A 21,407-nucleotide genomic window follows, 5' to 3' on the forward strand; every position below is an offset into this window, starting at 1 on the left:
TCATCAGTGCGTTCTTTGGCTACTATCAGCTCTCTCCTCAGAGTGTTGGTCTCCTGCCTGGCTGCATGTACTTCGGAACGTAGCTGCCCCAACATGTGGGCTAACTGGTCGGTTTCTGATGTTTCCATGACGCCCAGGTGGATTTTGATGTGAGGCTTTGCGTTCTGTAACGCTCACCTGGTATCCACGGAGACGTCACCCAGCCTGTTCTGACCTCTTACGAATTCGAACCCTTCCCTGGAGTCTACTCGACTGGAGACTGGGCCTGAAACACAGGATTGGTAGAGTTTAACTCCCTATTGTCTCTGTGTGCCGGGACCCCTTCTTCCCCGGAGTCCAACCCTTCCCTTTGATCCACAGATCACATTGTTTTCTTGGAAAGTGTGCTCTCCGTCCTGCTTTCAGCGCAGGGGCGCGTTGATTGATGCAGGCTCGTTGCTGCCTAGTTACTTCACTGGCAAGAATCCGACAGGTAAGTACAATGTGTCTTTTGAATAGTTCTCTAACTTCGTTCCTTTCCTTCCTTCGATGATGGCCGGTGTCTAGGGATGGTGACGTGCTGCTGGGATGAGTAGCGCTGAAGGTGAGTGAGAGCGCGATACGACCCTTTCGTATTTGTATTGAACTGAGCTATTTTTCTGTGTCTTTTAGGTGCCGCAACGTTTTCAGCATGAATGCCAGTTATGAAGAAGAAATGCGGTGAGTAAGCGCGGTATGCTGCGCCTCTAGATGTTTCCACGCTAACCTGGAGTGTCTTTTCCCTCTTGCAGATGGATGAGAAGTTCCGGAGAAAGAGTTCCCCCAGAGCAGCTGGGATTCAGGTAAGTGTTTGAAGCTCGTACAGTCTTTAAAAATAAGCCAAGATTTGCTGAATGCTTACTAATGCCTTTTTTCTGTTCTTTCCCTTTTCCTTAGGAAGCGGCGTGCCGGGATGGGAATGACACCGCCGAAGATGCCCGCAGAACAGAAGGAGCGATGAATGATGGGCAGAAGCGCCGCAAGGTAAGGCTGGTTCTAACGGTGTTCTTGCAGGAGCTGAGCGCAGAAGAAAGATGCAGGCCTACTGGAGACCGATCCGAACACGGTGAATGTCACGCTGCAGGTGCAGAAAACGCAAAGCATGTTTCTCAGGCTGGGCGTGGCTTAAATAGTCTCTGGGTATCCCAGGTGTCTCTGGGCTGAACCACACCCAAAAGACTAGACTGCACATGCAGTTCTGGGAACCGAAATATGTGGGGGCATCCATCTTGTCCCCATCAATGCACTACACGTCCAATCCCCAATGTTATCCTATGGGAGTGAGTGAGTCTGGTGCCACAAGTGCCAAGTCTGACTCCAAGTGGGTCTTTGGAGGGATGGAGAGGCCCTTGAGGGCCATGTAGGTGATTGTGGCCTTGCTCCAGGCTGACATCTTGGAGGGCTGGGGACATGAGGGGCAGGAATCATGACAAGAGCGGAATAGTACGATCTGCAAACATAATCTTTCTAGTCATTCCAGCAGTGTAAACACACAGACACAAACGAAAAGGATGGAAGAAACAGCTGCACCAAGGCACAAGCACATGGAAGGGAGGCAGAGCAACAACAGGCGATGGCCAGCAAGGGCAAAGGAAGGCAAGGAGAGAAGGTAAGGGGAAGAAGGAGGAAACTAGCGTCTTACCCCAAAGAGATGAGCACAGGGTTGCAACGGGCCTGCCTTCAACTGTGCTAAAAACGTGGGGAAGGGAGGCCAACGGCCTAAACATCCTGACGTATCATTTTGTGAACACTTCTTTCTTTTTGTGAACATTCTCCCACACTATTTTGTAGCATAGCGGTAAGGATTGGCAATATTTTTTTTTTAGTTTAGGCTCTTTTTATTTGACTCGCCACCACTAGACCTGTATTATTATTATTTGATGGTCACAGCTTGCTTCCATCTTAGATTTAGGTTTAGCTAGGCATTTTTCACACCCCTGATAAAGTTCAATAAACACCCTTGAACTGTGATCACTTGTGTCTGTCTTACTTTGATACCATGCCTTCCTTACATATGGTGTCAGGCATGGCATGTGATTCAACTGATAAAAATTGAAATCCATGCTGATAATTCTCGTACCACAAGAAGGGGAAAATAGAATCGTTGGACTCCTTGACTCTGACCGCATATCCATGCTTAAAGAGGTTTTGCTCTCTCAACTACGTATGCTGACTGGTCAACAGGATATGTTCTTTAAAACTCAAGTATTATTAGACACCCTTCCTCTCTCCCATTATAATATCGAACAGTGGGATTGAAAAATACCGAAGGTTTGACCAGCCTTTACCTTTGTTAGACATAGTGCTTTAAATCCCCCTGCTCCTGAACCTTTTGTTTTTGGCACCCAATTGTCATCTGTAGCGGGGCCATCAGGTTTAGACATTAACCTACCAAAGTCAATTCCTTCGGCAGACTCAAAATCCAAAGAATCGGACGACTTCAAACCTTTATCTGAGGGAGTTGAGAACTGCTTCTTTTCTGATTCAGAAAAAAACACAGAGGGGACCCTTACATAGCTGGAAGAAGTGGCTGTCCTAACCAATGTGTTACACTCACGAAGCGCGGGTCTCTTTGGTCTAGGAGCCGGCTCTGTGGCTCCATTCGGAAAGGTACCTTCAAGATGGTGGATCGCAGCACGAACGATTCCGCTATCACCGTTCCAGTCCTCTCACGTTTGCCAGAGGTACGGCGCACCGCTCACGTGACTCTTCATAGGACACAGAGACTTCCAGCCCTTTGCGTCGCTACTGTACTAGTGGATGCTCCGTGAGTTCGCAACTAGGCAATCTCAAATCTTCAGCAGAAACCTCTTACCTCTGATCATTACTAACCCCTCTCCTCTTAACTTTTCAGATTCTCCTTTCAGCATTCTTTGTTGACACAAATCCCCCGGATTCATCTTGCGTCTCATTCTGAAACGCTGCCTTTGAGTTCTCGAGTCACTGCATTCTGGGTAATAATAAATACTCCCGTCCAAGTCCCTTTCTGAATCTGTCTTCAGGTATTGTAGGATTTGCCTTTACGGGCTTACTCACCTTTACTTCCTTCTGACAGACTTGTGTTCCAGTCGCCCTCTCCGGTTCTCATATTCTCAGCTTCTCTCCTGGTATTTACAATCCGGCTGGTTAAGAGGTCAGGAGAATTAGTCTATTTCCTGTTTTCCCCTTCCTATATTTCTGCTACTCATCACTTCGCTTCTCATTTCTTCCCTCTCCAGAAGCAGTCTTCCGATACTCTACGCCACGATCGAATTGGCGTCATCAGCCTGCGAACCACACTCCAATCTTCGGATCCTGCGCTCGACCAGGGTTTTCTTCCCCAGAGGGTTTCCCTGACTGGCGCGTACCTCTCACTCTGGGTTTCCCTACCGGTTGAGAGGTTGACGCGTAGGTCGGGGAGATTCTTGAGTTCAGCATTTGCTTCCCGTTGAACATATCAGTCTGCTCAGGTAAGACCTCCAGACCTATTTAATCGGGGGCTCTTAATGATCCATTGAACCTAGACTAAGAATCAAGTATTCTGTAACAGTTAGCGACGCCAACAAAGGATAAAAAATATAAGGCTACTGCAGACTGAGATTCAATGGAACAGCAAATGCAACAACTTATTGCCGCCATGCAATCAATGTCCCTAGAGATGCAGGCCCTCAAACAGGATAATGCTCAATTACTACAACAGGTTACTCGTGCCTTCTCAGACTCTCCCCCAGTAAGTTTGAATACTGGCAAGTTTGACGGAGATCCACACAAACTTAAGGAGTTTCTTGATAGCTGCACTGTGCAGTTTACATTTAAGTCCCGCTTCTTTCCCACGGACAAAGATAAGGTTGGTTTTGTGATTTCGCATTTGGCCGGACCTGCTTTGGCCTGGGCTACACCATTGGTGACCTCTAATAATGTGATCTTGGACTCTTATTCTGCTTTCACCAACAGTTTGAAATCAATGTTCAGTAGACAAGAGATCTCAGTGTCCACACAAGAAAGACTGTTAGATCTTTAATCAAGGTAACAAAGACCTACTTACCTATATCACTCTCTTCAAACAGCTTTCCTCTGAGTTAGGATGGCCAGACGATGGGTTGCTCACCTTATTCCGACGAGGGCTTTCAGACGAACTAAAGGATGAGGTAGCTAAGGTTCCGCGTCCGGCAAATCTAGCAGATATGATAACACTCATCATGCAAATTGATTACCGGTTACATGTACGTTCTTCTGAAAAGAAGAAGACTAGAGGCATACGATCCCAACTCGAGTATCCCTCCATAACAAATAAACCTATAGCTTCTGATGAGCCTATGCAAATTGGAACTGTGAGAGGACCCTTATCGGCAGCAGAGAAAGAGAGAAGGAAGAGTTTGGGACTATGCATGTATTGCGGAGCCTCATCTCATAAGTTGCGAGATTGTCTTTTAGTTCCTCCCCGACGCACTCCAGCTAAGGGGTCGGGAAACTTCAAAACCCTACCGCAGGGGGAACAACGGTAGGGGTACAAGATTCTGATTCCCCAAAGAAGATCCCCGTAAATCTGGACTCAGTAGCAAACACTCACAATATGGTTATTATTTCAGTTACTCTCGTTTTTCACGATCAGATGGTACAGAACGTACCTGCTCTGGTAGACTGCGGAGCTGCAGGGAATTTCGTTGATGATCAATGGGCCAATAAACAAGGAATTAACTGTATACCCAAAGCGATGGTCACTCCTATCCAAGGAGTTGACGGTCATCCTCTAAGTTCCGGCCCTATCCGAGAACAGACAGAACCTGTTGTCTGTCAAATAGCCTCACATAAAGAGACCATAACTTTTGATCTAATCAAGGCAGCCCATTTCCCCATTATATTGGGTCTCCCCTGGTTAAGGAGACATAACCCTTTTATAAATTGGACAGCAGGTACTCTCTTCCTCGGCTCAGAATACTGTGTCAGCCATTGTTTAGCCAAAGAATCAGTTGGAATCTACATTCCGACTGAAAACTCGATCCCTTCACCAGTATCTTCAATAAGCAATTTGGAGATTGTTCCGGAATGTTATTCGAAGTATCAGTCTGTCTTCTCCAATCCCCAGTTCCCTACTCTACCGCCTCATAGAAGAGATGACTGTCACATTGAACTTCTTCCTGACAAACCCATCCCGTTTGGGAGAATGTACGTCCTTTCCCAACAAGAAAAGGTAGTCCTTAAAGAATATCTCCAAACCAATTTAAGGAACGGGCTCATTACTGAGTCGGTTTCCCCGCCGGAGCCTCTCTCTTCTTCATCCCAAGGAAGGAGACTGATGAACTTCGACCTTGTATCGACTACAGGGGTCTTAACAAGATCACAGTGGCAGACAAATATCCTATGCCATTAATCCCTGACATCCTGGAGGCAGTTCGAGGAGCTTCCTTTTATACTAAGCTGGACCTTCGCGGAGCTTACCATCTCATCCGTATTGCCCCTGGAGACGAATGGAAGACAGCATTTCGAACCCCATTTGGGCATTTTGAGTATCACGTCATGCCCTTTGGATTGGTGAACGCACCTGCCGTGTTCCAGCGTTTCATGGACCATCTATTCGCAGATATTCTATTCCATTTTGTAATCATCTATTTAGATGACATCTTAGTATACTCCCACTCTCAAGAAGAACACCTGACACATGTTAAAACTGTACTCGAACGACTGCAGTCAAATCAGCTTTACTGTAAAGCATCTAAATGCGAATTTCACAAAAGACAGGTAACCTATCTCGGGTTTGTGATGTCAGCCCAAGGCATTTCTATGGATCCAAAAAAGATCTCCGCAGTGGTTGAATGGCCTATACCTTCTAACGTTAAGGAGATTCAACGTTTTTTAGGGTTTGCTAATTTTTACAGGAAATTCATCCCTAACGTTTCGGATATTATTCTGCCTCTTACTCGACTGTTAAAGAAGGGAATTCCATTTGTATGGGATAAATCCACCGAATTTGCATTTCAGACTCTTAAATCCTTGTTCACCTCTGCATCCTGTTTGATAACCCCCGACCAGAATAAACAGTTTTTTGTGGAAACGGATGCATCCCATCATGCTCTAAGCGCGGTATTACTTCAACAAACCGACCAAGGAGATGAAAGACCAGTTGCATATCTTTCTAAAACCTTCAGTGCCTCGGAACATAACTATTCAGTGCTCGAAAAAGAATTGCTGGCTATAAAAAGGGCGTTTGAAGAGTGGAGACACTTACTACTTGGTTCAACCTTTCCTGTAGTGGTACGCACAGACCATAAAAATCTTAGGGTGCTACAGAATGCACATACAACCAACAGTCGACAAGCACGTTGGGCGTATTTCTTCCTTCCTTTCCGGATCGAATTTACCATACTTCCAGGAAAACAAAACCAGAGGGCGGATGCTCTCTCTCGTAAGGACGTTCCTGTCTCCCAATTCAGCTCTGAACAATTGTTTCCCAAAGCAAGATTCATCGCTGTCATCGCCGACTTCTTAAGTGAATTGAGGACTGCATCGGTCTCTAACCTAGACGCCTGCAAGAAGACAGCCAGTACTTATCATTTTACCCAGAACGATTCTTTTTTTTTTCACAAATCACAAGTTTTTATCCCTACTTCAGAGCTGCTGCATGAAGTATTACGAATGTGTCATGACACTCGGGCCGCTGGGCATCGAGGCGTTCAAGGCACTTTAGACCTAGTGCTAAGATATTTCTGGTGACCAGAAGTCCGCAATGATGTACAGGATTATGTAGCAGCCTGCATCGTTTGTTCCCAATCCAAGAATCCCAGGACCCCACCTTTGGGGCTGCTCACCCGGATGCCAATTCCAGAGAAACCTTGGCAAGTGATTTCTACCGACTTTATAGTAGATCTTCCTCCCTCACACAACAAGACCGCCATAATGGTCACCATAGATTATTTTACGAAGTTGGCACATTTTACTCCCTTGAACAAGCTGCCAGGGGCTGGGGAGATGTCTAAGATTTTTATTTCGGATTTCTTCTCCAGACATGGTCTACCGGACACAGTGGTCTCCGATAGGGGCCCTCAATACACCTCCAAGTTTTGGGAAAAGGTTTGCCAAGTCTTGGGAATCAAGCGGGCTCTCAGCTCGGGGTACCACCCACAGACGAACGGACAGACGGAACGCCTTAACCAAACCTTGGAGACCTATCTACGGTGTTTCGTATCAGCAGCCCAAGACAATTGGTTGGACTTGTTGCCCTTAGCCGAATTTGCATACAACAATGCCCTTCATACAGCCCTTCATACTAGCCCTTTCCATTGTACTTATGGATTTCATCCGTCCTTTGTTCCTTCTGTCACTTTATCCCCTTCTACCTGTCCAGGAGTGGATGGCCTCATCTCCGAAATACAAGAAGGACATAAATTGGCCAAAGTCTCTTTAAGAATGGCTCAAGATAGGGCCAAACAGACTTCTGATAAACATCGCCAAGACGTCCCACCATTAGGCCCGGGAGATACTGTTTGGTTGCCTTCTCGCTTTCTTCCCCGGCATTTGGTCCCTTCTAAGCTATCCCCTAGGTTCTTCGGTCCTTTCAAGATCCTATCGATGGTCGGTTCTGCGGCAGTCAAGCTCGATTTGCCCTCGTCATGGTCCCGGATCCATCCTGTTTTTCACCTCTCCCAGATTCGGTTGACAGTACCGGACCGATTTCACCGGTCAGACTGTACCCCTCCTCCTCCTATCTCTACTGATGCTGGCCCAGAATATGAAGTCGCCGGAATCTGTGACTCCCGTTATCGGAGGGGGAAACTACAGTTCTTGGTGGACTGGAAGGGGTACTCCCCTGCAGAAAGGACTTGGGAGCCTACCTCAGGTGTTCATGCTCCACGTCTGATCCAACGTTTCTTTCGGTTACATCCTGGGAAGCCAGGGTCGCCCCCCAGGAGAAGGGGGCATACTGTTACACTCACGAAGTGCTGGTCCCTTTGGTCTAGGAGCCGGCTCTGTGGCTCCATTCGGAAAGGTACCTTCAAGATGGTGGATCGCAGCACGAACGATTCCGCTATCACCGTTCCAGTCCTCTCACGTTCGCCAGAGGTACGGCGCACCGCTCACGTGACTCTTCATAGGACACGGAGACTTCCAGCCCTTCGCGTCGCTACTGTACTAGTGGATGCTCCGTGAGTTCGCAACTAGGCAATCTCAAATCTTCAGCAGAAACCTCTTACCTCTGATCATTACTAACCCCTCTCCTCTTAACTTTTCAGATTCTCCTTTCAGCATTCTTTGTTGACACAAATCCCCCGGATTCATCTTGCGTCTCATTCTGAAACGCTGCCTTTGAGTTCTCGAGTCACTGCATTCTGGGTAATAATAAATACTCCCGTCCAAGTCCCTTTCTGAATCTGTCTTCAGGTATTGTAGGATTTGCCTTTACAGGCTTACTCACCTTTACTTCCTTCTGATAGACTTGTGTTCCAGTCGCCCTCTCCGGTTCTCATATTCTCAGCTTCTCTCCTGGTATTTACAATCCGGCTGGTTAAGAGGTCAGGGGAATTAGTCTCTTTCCTGTTTTCCCCTTCCTATACTTCTGCTACTCATCACTTCGCTTCTCATTTCTTCCCTCTCCAGAAGCAGTCTTCCGATACTCTACGCCACGATCGAATTGGCGCCATCAGCCTGCGAACCACACTCCAATCTTCGGATCCTGCGCTCGACCAGGGTTTTCTTCCCCAGAGGGTTTCCCTGACTGGCGCGTACCTCTCACTCTGGGTTTCCCTACCGGTTGAGAGGTTGACGCGTAGGTCGGGGAGATTCTTGAGTTCAGCATTTGCTTCCCGTTGAACATATCAGTCTGCTCAGGTAAGACCTCCAGACCTATTTAATCGGGGGCTCTTAATGATCCATTGAACCTAGACTAAGAATCAAGTATTCTGTAACACAATGTCATCAACCAATTGGCGGCCCATCAAATGCAGGCTGAAGCTAGGATCCAAGAAAATGTAACTACATTTGTTGAATTGCAAGCTAGACCCTTACTACCACAGGGGGTACCTCAACCATACCTACAAGGCAAAAATGTAGGAAGTTTTCTTTTTTACTTTGAACGCCTAGCCGAACATCTAGGATGGGAAGAGAACCTTAAAAGGTGATATTTGGCTCCTCTATTGAAAGCCTAACTACAAACCGCCTCTCAACTACTTAATCTTGCACAGGGAGCCACCTTTCTATCCATCAAGGAAGGGTTGTTATAAACAGTGGGGCAAACCTGCAATTTTTATCAGCAGAAGTTGAGGGCCATTAGATTAAACCTGGTAAAAACCCCCCTAGAAATGGGTGAACGTGTAAAAAACACTGTGGCTCTGTGGATCAATGACAACTCCTTAGAATAACTGACAGAGATGATCGCCCTAGAACAATTCACTAATTCCTTAGCCCCTTTTTTGGCTGTTTTCTAGTTAAGTCGACCTGCCCTAGCCATGGCCATTGAAACTGCACAAAACCACTCAGATACAGCAAACAACTTCCACTCGGCACATCGAGGGGAGGAACAAAAGGATTAGAAACCTACCCTCCGACCTCAACCTCAGGGAGTAGATAAACAAGGGGGGGTCATATAGACTAAAGGAAGGGATACCAAGAGAAAGAGTAGAAATCAAAAGATCTGATCCTAAAACCAAAGATGAAAGCAGAAGGGAAGAAACTAAAGGAAGCAGACCACCACCTCCTGTCTGTTTTTCCTTTAGAGAAACAGAACATTTAGCTAGACACTGCCCAAAGAATCTAAGGGACGAACCTATGGAAATAGGCTGTTTAAAGGGTGACGAGTGGGAAGAACCCAAAGAAGAGCTAGAGACCTTTAGCATATGTGTATGCAATCTTTTGCTGACTTCATATATGAAAAGTCCTGGGTGAATAGGAGGCAAGTAAGTGCCTTAGTCGACTCAGGTAGTAAGCATACCACTATACTAGCTGATTTAGTTACAACGAAGGACCTTGAAAATGCTGCCCAAGTTAGAGTTACATGTGTACATGGGGACAATGAAGTGTATCCCAATATACCTGCGCACATTAATATCCGGGGCCAGTCCTCTGTAATATATTCAGCCAACATTCCTGGACTCCCCGAGGAAGGTATTCTGGGTCGGGATTTCCCTGCCTTCTCTACTCTCTTGCAGGGAACCCCACCTCCCTTCGTAGAGATGTTCTACCTCAGAATTAATGGCAGGCAAATTACTACTCCCAAAACTCTCCATATGGGACTGGGAACATTCTGAGCCTATGAAACCCGAGACAGCCCTTAGAAACAAATTCATAGGTTCCATTAGAGAGACCGGTAAAACCACTCCACCTCTACCTACACCGGCCAAATGGAATATGCGAGAGTTCCTGGACGTCTCTCATTCTTGTTTGTTTTCTTCCAGGTCTTAACAACGTAGAACCTGGACAAAGAGCAGGCATATCCACCTCGCATAGGGGAATGGTATGTGAGAAACCTGAAGGTGACTCACCCGCTTGTCCCTGGGGATCTGTCATCTGGGTGGGCAGGACATGGCCATCGCTTTTGGATCCAGTTTCTGGGGATGGACCAGTGCGGGAGGATCACCTGGATAGGGGAGTTCAGGGAGTGGGAGTGGGACACTGAAGGGTGAGACGCAGTATCTCCTTCCTTATAACACCTTTTCCCCAACCTAGAAGCTCAACCCCAACCTTTTCCAACATGAACACTTTCTCACTGACAATTCATCGGGAGCGACAACGGACTAACATCAGAGCCATATACCTGACATGTACCAACACAGGGGTCAGGCAGAGTTAGGCAATTACTGATAATTAAGCACACCTGACTTACATCGCACGTCCCCACACGGATAAAAGGCAGAGCACGAAAGCACATTCAGAGCAAGGCAAAATGCAAGCAATTCCAAGATGGCAGTTTAAACCGGGGAGAAAGGCAGCGAGAGCAGAGAGAACAACAAGGAGGGAATTACCCATGCGCTTTTCAGGAAAGTTTTGCAACTTTCAGGAAGCCTCAAGGAAAAGAACCATAAGACCGGGAATTTCAGCCTCAAATGGTGTAGCATTTGTCAAAGGTCCAAAGGGCCCTCCCGCATTGATAGCCAAGGCGGGGAGAATCGATTGTCCTCGTGGCACTGTCCTTGACTCTGATAGCCAAGCAACGCCAGCGAGTCCAGCACAGCCAGTGATTTGGAGAAACTGATAGCAGACCTGACTTTGTTATGTTCAAGGTTGCAAGCGGCATCATTGTATGAACAAAGAGAACTTGTATATGATTGAACTTTGTGAAACCAAAATAGGTACCAGATACAGAGTGGTCCGGCACCACGTGGGTGCTCTCTCGAAGGTCTATGTTTGGTACTCCCCTGGGTGGATAAGAATAACTGAATGGTAAAATAGAAGTGGTTGTGAAGCGTGTTAAGTTGAGTCCCATGCACATTTGAAAGTCTTTGATTGCCTGTGAACTGAAATTGGTCTGAGCCTGGTTGTGGGGGACTCATTGTGAAAAAGGGGTCTAAGCCTGGAAGAGGGTGATCCTGGGTAAACAGTAACACAATCGAGAGGATATTGTTGTGGCAAGTGTGAGCCTGACTGAGGGGGACTAATGGTATAAAAAGGGATCTGTGCACAGAAGAGGAAGATCCTGGATAAACAGTAAACTCACCCAAAAAGAAGATTGTTGTGGCAGATGTGAACCCAACTGAGGGATGCCTGTGAATTAAAGTTGGACTCAAACCGACTGAGGGAGGCTAATTGTAAAAGAAGGATCGTAACCCGGCTAAGGGGGATCCAGGGTGGAGAGTGAATCGCCAGACGTGAATATTCAGAAAGGAACTTTTCTTCATTGTTTATGGTACATCAGGTCCTCTGAAGCAACAGACTTTGAACGAAAGAGACTTGAGCACAGAAGGCCCTGATGTTGGTGGAAGGTAATGTGACCTCGTGCCAACGAAGCACAAGAGTGTGCTGTGCTTGAGTGACCCGCCTTGTCCTGTGTCAAAAATGTGGGAAAGGGTGGCCAACAGCCTAAACATCCCGACTTACCATTTTGTGAAAACTTCTTTCTTTTTGTGAACATTATCCCACACTATTTTGTAGCATAGCGGTATAGCATAGCGGTAAGGATTGGCAATAGTTGTCTTTAGTATAGGCCATTTTTATTTGACTAGACTCCACTAGAACTGTATTATTATTATTTGATGGCCGCAACAAACACCCTTGAACTGTGATCACTTGTGTCTGTCTTACGTTGATACTGTCATGATCCCTGCTTCCAAAAGGTCAGGGTTTTCCCAACTCCCTTGGAAGCAGATCCATAACCCAGGTTCCGAGTGCCAACCAGTCCCAATTGGGACCTTTTGGACCCAGTCCTGGCGCCAGTGGCACCAGGCTCATAAATATGCCCAGTCCCAGCGCTGGAAGCGCCGGGCTCATAATGCTTGGGTGGACTTACCTTCAGCAGACCATGCTGCTTACTTGCCTGCCAGTTGAGCCTCTGATCCTCTTCTGTTTGGAACTACTTTTCCTGTTGGGTGGGGCTGGAGCCACTCCCTAGATTCAGAACACTGGAACTCTTCTGGAAGGCAGGAACTCTTTTCTTACCAGGAACTCTTTTCTTACTTGGGCGTGGCTGTGGAAGGAGACACCTAAGCACTACAGGAGGCTATTTAAACCACACCCGGTGGATGAATCTTGCTTTGCGTTATTCTGCAACCTCTGCAGCAGAACGCTCATCGTGTCTTCTGCATCCAGTCCTGGGCCTAAGGAAAAAGGCTTACCATCCTGAATCCAGTCTTCAGCAACACCTATAAAGACAAGAAAGAACAGGTTAGCATTCCGGCATCTGAAAGGCAAAGGCTTACCATCCTGAATCCAGTCTTCAGCAACACCTATAAAGACAAGAAAGAACAGGTTAGCATTCCGGCATCTGAAAGGCAAAGGCTTACCTACTCTTCGTGCGCTCCGGAGGTCTTCACACTGCATTCCGGCATCTGAAAGACAAAAGTTTACCAACTCTTTGCACGCTCCGGAGGCCTTCGGCGCTGCATCCCACATCTGAAAGACAAAACAAGGTGCGTTTAAAGACATTGGGGAACTTTAATACTCACGTGCCATTACTCCTTTCCACATCTAATCCAGTGGGTATTCCGGCACCCTGCAGCCGCTCCGAACTCGTACCTGCAAAATAAAAAGACAGTTAGAGCGCATAGTGAAGCAGGCAACAAGTGCTAACTTACGTGCTTCCAGGCGCTTCTATTCATCACACGGGCTCCATCTTCAACTCACTTCAGCCCGTCATCCGCCATCGCCGGAACCCTGCAAAACAAGAGACATCATTACTAAAGACTTTAAAGACATTTGAATGACTCAAAACTTACCGTTCGTGCAGTAAACGACGGACAGCAGTCCTCTGAAGTCAAGAGGCCTGCGCTACCTATCCAGTGAAGAAACTGGTTACAGCACCCTGCCCTGAGGCAGATGGAGAGCTCGGCATTCACTTACCTAAGGTGAGAGCGTTAACCTTTGGGGGTCTACAGGAGAGGAGAAGAGGAAAGAGATAGGGACACCCCAATAACCCCAGTTCATTAACCCCATATTTTCTATCTGCAGACATCTTACTCTACACGTCAGGCATACAGTGCACAGAGGTCCAGCCCAAAGAGCCAACCGGGTGCTACACATCACCTTTAAAGATACGGTAGTCGCCCAGTCAAGACCGGCGCCTCTGCGAGAATCAGGTGAGCGTTACAGAACGCAAAGCCTACCGCAAAACTCTCGCCCAGGCGCTATGGAAACCTCGGATACTGACCCCCTAGCCCGGTTACTTGGGGAACTAAGGGCAGAAGTGCATGCAGCTCGTCAGGAAACGAATGCTCTAAGAAGGGAACTAATTATTTCCAAGGAGAGAACAGACAATCTTGCTAGACAAGTGCTACAGTCACAAGCCGGACAGACCCCGTTACCCGCATCAGGGGCAAATCTTCCTTCAACATCCTCTATGAATCCAGTGCAGATCAACCTACCTGGGAATGTACCTCTGGCTCTGCCCGAACGATTTTCTGGTGACCCAAAGAGGTTTGCAGTATTTATCAATCAGTGCCGGTTGCACTTCTTATGCCGGCCAGCAGCCTTTCCAACTGATCAAGCAAAAGTAGCTTTTGTACTTTCGTACCTTAGTGGCAATGCGGCAGACTGGTCGATCCCTCTAGTTAATCAAGATGATCCGGTTCTCCATGATTTTCAAGCCTTTCAGCTTAGTATGAAAAAACTGTTCGCAAGACATTCACAGGGGCAGGCCTTGGACAATGAGCTTCTTTCGTTGCGACAGGGTAATCAAGACCTTTTGGCTTATATTGAATCTTTCAATAGACTAATAGTGGAAACTCAATGGCCTGAGGACAAAAGGATTACGCTGTTTTATAGAGGTCTACGTGGAGAGCTCAAAGACGTTTTAGCCCAAGTAGTGAATCCCCCACAAGACTGTTCGGATTATATAGACTTGGTCGTTCAAATAGATCACAGGCTGCAGAACAGGAAGGCCGATCGTTCCAAGTTTGATGCTCGAGTATTTTCCAAACCGCCAACTCCTTCCAAAGGAGTAGACTCCGGGGAACCCATGCAAATAGGGGGTCTGAAAGGTCCTCTAACACAAAGGGAGCGGGAAAGGAGGAAACAGTTGCAATTATGCCTATATTGCGGAAACTCAGGGCACTTTCTTCGAGACTGTCCGGTGAAACCTGCCAAGAAGGCAGTAGGAGCTGCAGTTACCAAAGTTACAAACTCTGAGCAGGGAAACGACCTCGCCCGACAAGAATAGAGGTCCTCTTGCCGAGCGTAAAAACCAGTTCCGTGACCTCGCATTTCGTGATACCTATGGTCCTCATTAGCCCTGATAATCCGGATCGATTACATGCAATTGAAGCTTACGTCGACAGCGGTGCCATCGGCAATTATGTGGATCATGAAATGGTTTTGAGGATGAATCTAACTCTTTGTCCCAAGGCTGTAAAGGACGTCATTACTACGGTGGATGGTACGGAGATAGCCTCCGGGCCAGTAACGCATACCACTCAAGAGGTGACGCTAGTAAGTCAAGATGGACACCATGAGAAGATCGTGTTCGATGTGATCAAGGCCCCTCAGTTTCAGATTATTCTAGGAATACCTTGGTTAGAGAAACACAATCCTCTGATCGATTGGCGAGCAAGAACGGTCCAGTTTCCAGAATGTGTCTCTACTTGTCACCCTCCACCTGGTGTTGCACTGGCCGCAATTTCTTCAGAGACTCCCCAGTTACCTCCCGAATACCTAGAATACCAAGATGTTTTCCGGAAGGATCAGGCTAACTCTCTACCTCCTCATAGGTCTTATGACTGCCAGATAGACCTGATACCTGGATCTACTCCTCCTTGTAGTAGAATTTATGCCCTCACCGAGCCTGAGAACCTTCACCTTCGACAATACCTGGATCAATACCTGGCAAATGGGTTTATTCGTCCTTCCAAGTCCCCTGCTTCTTCAGCTTTGTTCTTCATTCCAAAAAAGGAAGGAGACCTTAGAACTTGTATCGATTATCGCTCCCTGAACCAGATCACCGTTAAGAATAGATATCCGTTACCTTTGATCCCTGAACTCCTGGACCAAGTCAGAAAAGCATGCATATATACAAAGCTGGATCTTAGAGGAGCTTACCACTTGGTACGAGTAAAAGAGGGCGATGAATGGAAGACGGCCTTCCGCACCAAGTATGGGCTATTTGAATATCAGGTCATGCCCTTCGGACTTTGCAATGCCCCGGCCGCCTTTCAATATTTTATGAACGATGTCCTCAGAGAGCTCATAGATGTATGTGTTGTTGTTTACATTGACGACATCCTCGTTTATTCTTCATCGGTATCTGAACATCGGAAACACGTGAAAATGGTCCTCGAAAGATTGCGTCAACACAAACTTTTCGCTAAGTTGGAAAAATGTGTTTTCAACGTGACTGAAGTTGAATTCTTGGGATTCATATTATCACCTGGCGGAGTGCGTATGGATTCAAAGAAGGTCGATGCAGTTCTCAAATGGCCATCACCATCCTCCGTAAAAGGTGTGCAAAGCATGTTAGGCTTCGCTAACTTTTACCGCAGGTTTATCCCCGAATTCTCTCGAATAGTCCAGCCCATCACTGCCTTGTTAAAGAAAAACAAACGTTTTGAATGGTCTACCGAGGCGGAACAAGCTTTCCAGGATTTGAAGACTAAATTTATCTCTGCACCAATCTTAAAACACCCTCGCCCCGAACTCCCCTACATCGTGGAAACTGATGCTTCAAGCCTTGCCATGGGGGCAGTTCTATCACAAAAGGACCCGGTAACCAATCAGTTGCATCCCGTGGCATTTTGGTCCCGCAAATTCTCGCCTCCTGAAATCAATTACACGATTACTGACAAGGAACTTCTGGCTATCAAGTCTGCCTTTAAGGCTTGGCGGCATTATCTGCTGGGGGCCCGACACACTGTTACTGTGATTACGGATCACCGAAACCTGCAATATTTGAAGACCGCAAAAGCCCAATCCTCTAGACAACTCCGATGGGCATTATTCTTTGCCGAGTTTGACTTCATAATTACCTATCGACCTGGTACAAAGAACGGTAAAGCCGATGCCCTTTCTCGGATGGGAGTGGAAGAACACTTGGTCAACCCTAAACCGGTACCAATCATTCCCGAACAAAGAATTCTGGGTGTAATCGCCACAGAATCCATAGAGGAAGTTAAGGATAAAGCCAGGCAACTTGTAACTCCAGCAGACATACAGAATTGGCATCTGCAGGGAAAGGACTTTGCAGTAAAGGACAACTTATTGTATTTCCAAGAACGATTATACCTACCCAGCACAGATTTACAGAAAAAAGTAATCTCTTGTTATCACGACTCTTTAATGGAAGGTCATCCCGGTATAGCCAAGACCTCAGAAAAGATCAAGCGCTACTTCTGGTGGCCGTCTTGGAAAAAAGATATCAGAGACTTTATAATGTCCTGTGGAGTATGCGCCCAAAACAAGAGTCAAAAGGAAAGACCAGCAGGCCTCTTACGCCCTATTGACATCCCACCTCGCCCTTGGCATACGCTTTCTATGGACTTCATCACCGATCTACCTCCATGCTCCGGATACAATACGATTCTAGTAATCGTGGACTTATTCTCCAAGATGGCGCATTTCATTCCGCTCAAAGGCTTGCCAACAGCAGCAACTCTGGCCCGAGAATTTCTCGAAAACATCGTCCGACTGCACGGTTTTCCTTCGGTTCTAATTTCGGATCGAGGTAGTCAATTTATTTCTCATTTTTGGCGAAGTTGCTGTCGGTCGGCTCAAATTGATGTGAGACTATCGACCAGTCACCACCCTCAGACCGACGGACAAACCGAGAGGACCAATCAAACTCTGGAACAGTATTTACGCTGCATGCTGCAACAAACTGAAAAAACTTGGAAAGATATCCTTTGGATAGCCGAGTATGCCTACAATAACTCTGTCCATTCGGGAACTGGGAAAACCCCGTTTTTTCTTTTGTACGGCAGTCACCCTCGAACCTCGGAGTTGGATCCCCTCCAAGATCTTGAAACACCAGCAGTAGACTACCTGCATTCTACAATCACCCAAGCCTTTAAGGAAGCTGTTTCTCACCTTCAAAGGGCTAAAGAACAATACAAGAAAGGAGCAGATCAACATCGGAAGGAAGCCCCTCACTATCAAGTAGGGGATCAAGTCTGGTTATCCACCAAATATCTATCTCTAAAAGGGCCACGCACATTCAACCCAAGATACCTTGGTCCCTATTCCATCACTACCATAGTAAACCCAGTAGCGGTCAAGTTGGACTTGCCCCCGCACATGAAGATACATCCGGTCTTCCACGTCTCTCTATTAAAACCCGTGCAACCTCAAACCCGACTAACCAAATCTCCAAAACCTATCCTAGTGGATGGAGAACTCGAGTTTGAAGTCAAAAGCATTCTGGACTCCAAGATCTCCAAATCTAAACTATTCTACCTAATTGACTGGAAAGGCTACGGCCCCCAAGAGAGATCCTGGGAACCTGCTGAATATGTCCACGCTCCTCGCCTAATCAAAAGATTTCACCGAACATTTCCTGACAAGCCAAAACCCCCGGAGAAGCCCGGTTTGGGAGGGGCCTTGAGGGGGGTACTGTCATGATCTCTGCTTCCAAAAGGTCAGGGTTTTCCCAACTCCCTTGGAAGCAGATCCATAACCCAGGTTCCGAGTGCCAACCAGTCCCAATTGGGACCTTTTGGACCCAGTCCTGGCGCCAGTGGCACCAGGCTCATAAATATGCCCAGTCCCAGCGCTGGAAGCGCCGGGCTCATAATGCTTGGGTGGACTTACCTTCAGCAGACCATGCTGCTTACTTGCCTGCCAGTTGAGCCTCTGATCCTCTTCTGTTTGGAACTACTTTTCCTGTTGGGTGGGGCTGGAGCCACTCCCTAGATTCAGAACACTGGAACTCTTCTGGAAGGCAGGAACTCTTTTCTTACCAGGAACTCTTTTCTTACTTGGGCGTGGCTGTGGAAGGAGACACCTAAGCACTACAGGAGGCTATTTAAACCACACCCGGTGGATGAATCTTGCTTTGCGTTATTCTGCAACCTCTGCAGCAGAACGCTCATCGTGTCTTCTGCATCCGGTCCTGGGCCTAAGGAAAAAGGCTTACCATCCTGAATCCAGTCTTCAGCAACACCTATAAAGACAAGAAAGAACAGGTTAGCATTCCGGCATCTGAAAGGCAAAGGCTTACCATCCTGAATCCAGTCTTCAGCAACACCTATAAAGACAAGAAAGAACAGGTTAGCATTCCGGCATCTGAAAGGCAAAGGCTTACCTACTCTTCGTGCGCTCCGGAGGTCTTCACACTGCATTCCGGCATCTGAAAGACAAAAGTTTACTAACTCTTTGCACGCTCCGGAGGCCTTCGGCGTTGCATCCCACATCTGAAAGACAAAACAAGGTGCGTTTAAAGACATTGGGGAACTTTAATACTCACGTGCCATTACTCCTTTCCACATCTAATCCAGTGGGTATTCCGGCACCCTGCAGCCGCTCCGAACTCGTACCTGCAAAATAAAACGACAGTTAGAGCGCATAGTGAAGCAGGCAACAAGCGCTTACTTACGTGCTTCCAGGCGCTTCTATTCATCACACGGGCTCCATCTTCAACTCACTTCAGCCCGTCATCCGCCATCGCCGGAACCCTGCAAAACAAGAGACATCATTACTAAAGACTTTAAAGACATTTGAATGACTCGAAACTTACCGTTCGTGCAGTAAACGACGGACAGCAGTCCTCTGAAGTCAAGAGGCCTGCGCTACCTATCCAGTGAAGAAACTGGTTACAGCACCCTGCCCTGAGGCAGATGGAGAGCTCGGCATTCACTTACCTAAGGTGAGAGCGTTAACCTTTGGGGGTCTACAGGAGAGGAGAAGAGGAAAGAGATAGGGACACCCCAATAACCCCAGTTCATTAACCCCATATTTTCTATCTGCAGACATCTTACTCTACACGTCAGGCATACAGTGCACAGAGGTCCAGCCCAAAGAGCCAACCGGGTGCTACACATCACCTTTAAAGATACGGTAGTCGCCCAGTCAAGACCGGCGCCTCTGCGAGAATCAGGTGAGCGTTACAGATACAATGCCTTCCTTACAATACTTACACAGAAAACACAGTGACCTTAGTTTAAATTTAACTGTAAGCCACCTGCCTCACTTATAGCATGGAAACAATTGCGAACATAACTTTAAGTGCTTCCAAAGCAGAAACGCTAAGGAAGATCTGTGCGGACAGAGGCTTGTCAGCCTCTGGCACAAAAGCTGAAATTATCCAAAAGATTAGGCCAGATCACAGCTTTCACTCATATGATAGTGCAGAAGGTGCTGGGGCCGCTCCCAGTAACAGGGCAGATAGGACAGTTGCTGCCATCATTGAGGTGATAGATGATGATAGGGATGATGTACAATCCCATGCTTCTTTTGCTGGCTCTGAGACCGAGGCCATGCTGGAATTCAAAAGACAAGAGCTGCTGTTTAAGCAGAAGGAGCTTGAATTTCTGTATGGCTAAGCTAGAACTGGAGAAAGCAGTGAAACAGAAGGACAGGGATCACCAGTTGGAGCATGTCAAGTTTCAAACTGCAATGGCTCCTCTAGAGGATCTGGTAATGGGTCTGGCTCCTCCTCTCATCCAAGGTTTCCAAAAGATCTGCTTAGCATGTATGATGACAAGAATGACATCATGGATTGGTTAACTGCCTTTGAGTATGCATGTGAAGTGCATGAAGTTGTGGGTGCTGATAAGATTGCATGGTTTCTCAGTCGACTACCCCATTCTGGCTGCAGTGCCATTATTGAAATGTCAAAGGCTGACAGAAAAGACTTTGCGAAATTGAAGCACACTCTGGTCTTGAAGTTTGCCCAGTACTTGAAAAGATTCAGAGATTACAAAAAGAAAGAAGGGAATAGTTGTGTCTCATATGTAACTGATTCCTTCAAAAACTTGACTGGTTGGGTGGAAGGTTATACGTTCACCACCTTTGACGGTATGATTTGTTTAGACATGCTTGAACATTTTGTGCTTCTTGTTCCCCTGAGCTTAAGCAGCACTTGGCTAATTATAAGTAGATAGATCCAAAGAAGTTAGCTATTGCCGTAGACTTATGGGTGTCTGTGAGAAACAAGAGGGTGTCTCACCCACTAGTCCCTGGGGATCTCTCTCTTAGGTGGCCAGGGCATGGCCTTTGCCTTTGGAACCAGACCTTGGGGGTGGACCAGTGCATGAGTATCACCTGGGTGAGGGGCCTTCGGGGAGAAGGGGTGAGATGCAGTATTCCCCCCTTTTTTGTTCATCTACCCCATCCTATTTTTTAGGATACCCAAAGATCCTATTTCCCTCTGCCCCTTTTTTACACAAATACTGGGCAGAGGAAGACGGTGACTGAGAGTAACCAGACCAACTCTCTCACATCATACTGGGCATGTCCCGTTAATCGGGTCAGGCAAAGTCAGGCACTTTACACTAAGTGCATACACCTGATACCAGTTAGCACTCCTCACACAAATAAAAGGCAACACCTAAAGACATACTCTGAGCAAGACGGGACACGAGTATGAACAGAACTGCTGGGACAAAGGTACACCTACTGGAGCAGAGCAACGGACCATGGGACGAGAACAGTGGGCCGAAATTCCGAAGGCTTCCCTACAGGAGGTTGTTTCCTCAGACAGACCACGAAAAACAAATGCAGAAGGCCAGACCGCAAAAGTAAAGATTCATTGTGTTTCAAGGACAGCCAGCGGCCCTCCCGGGTGAACGGCAGAGTTGGGGAGGTGAAGCCAAGCCTGTGCTACTAACCTTGACCCGCAAATTGGAAAT

The sequence above is a fragment of the Ambystoma mexicanum genome, chromosome 1p (genome assembly GCF_040938575.1).
Source record: "Ambystoma mexicanum isolate Mex_15411 chromosome 1p, UKY_AmexF1_1, whole genome shotgun sequence".
Lineage (NCBI taxonomy): Eukaryota > Metazoa > Chordata > Amphibia > Caudata > Ambystomatidae > Ambystoma > Ambystoma mexicanum.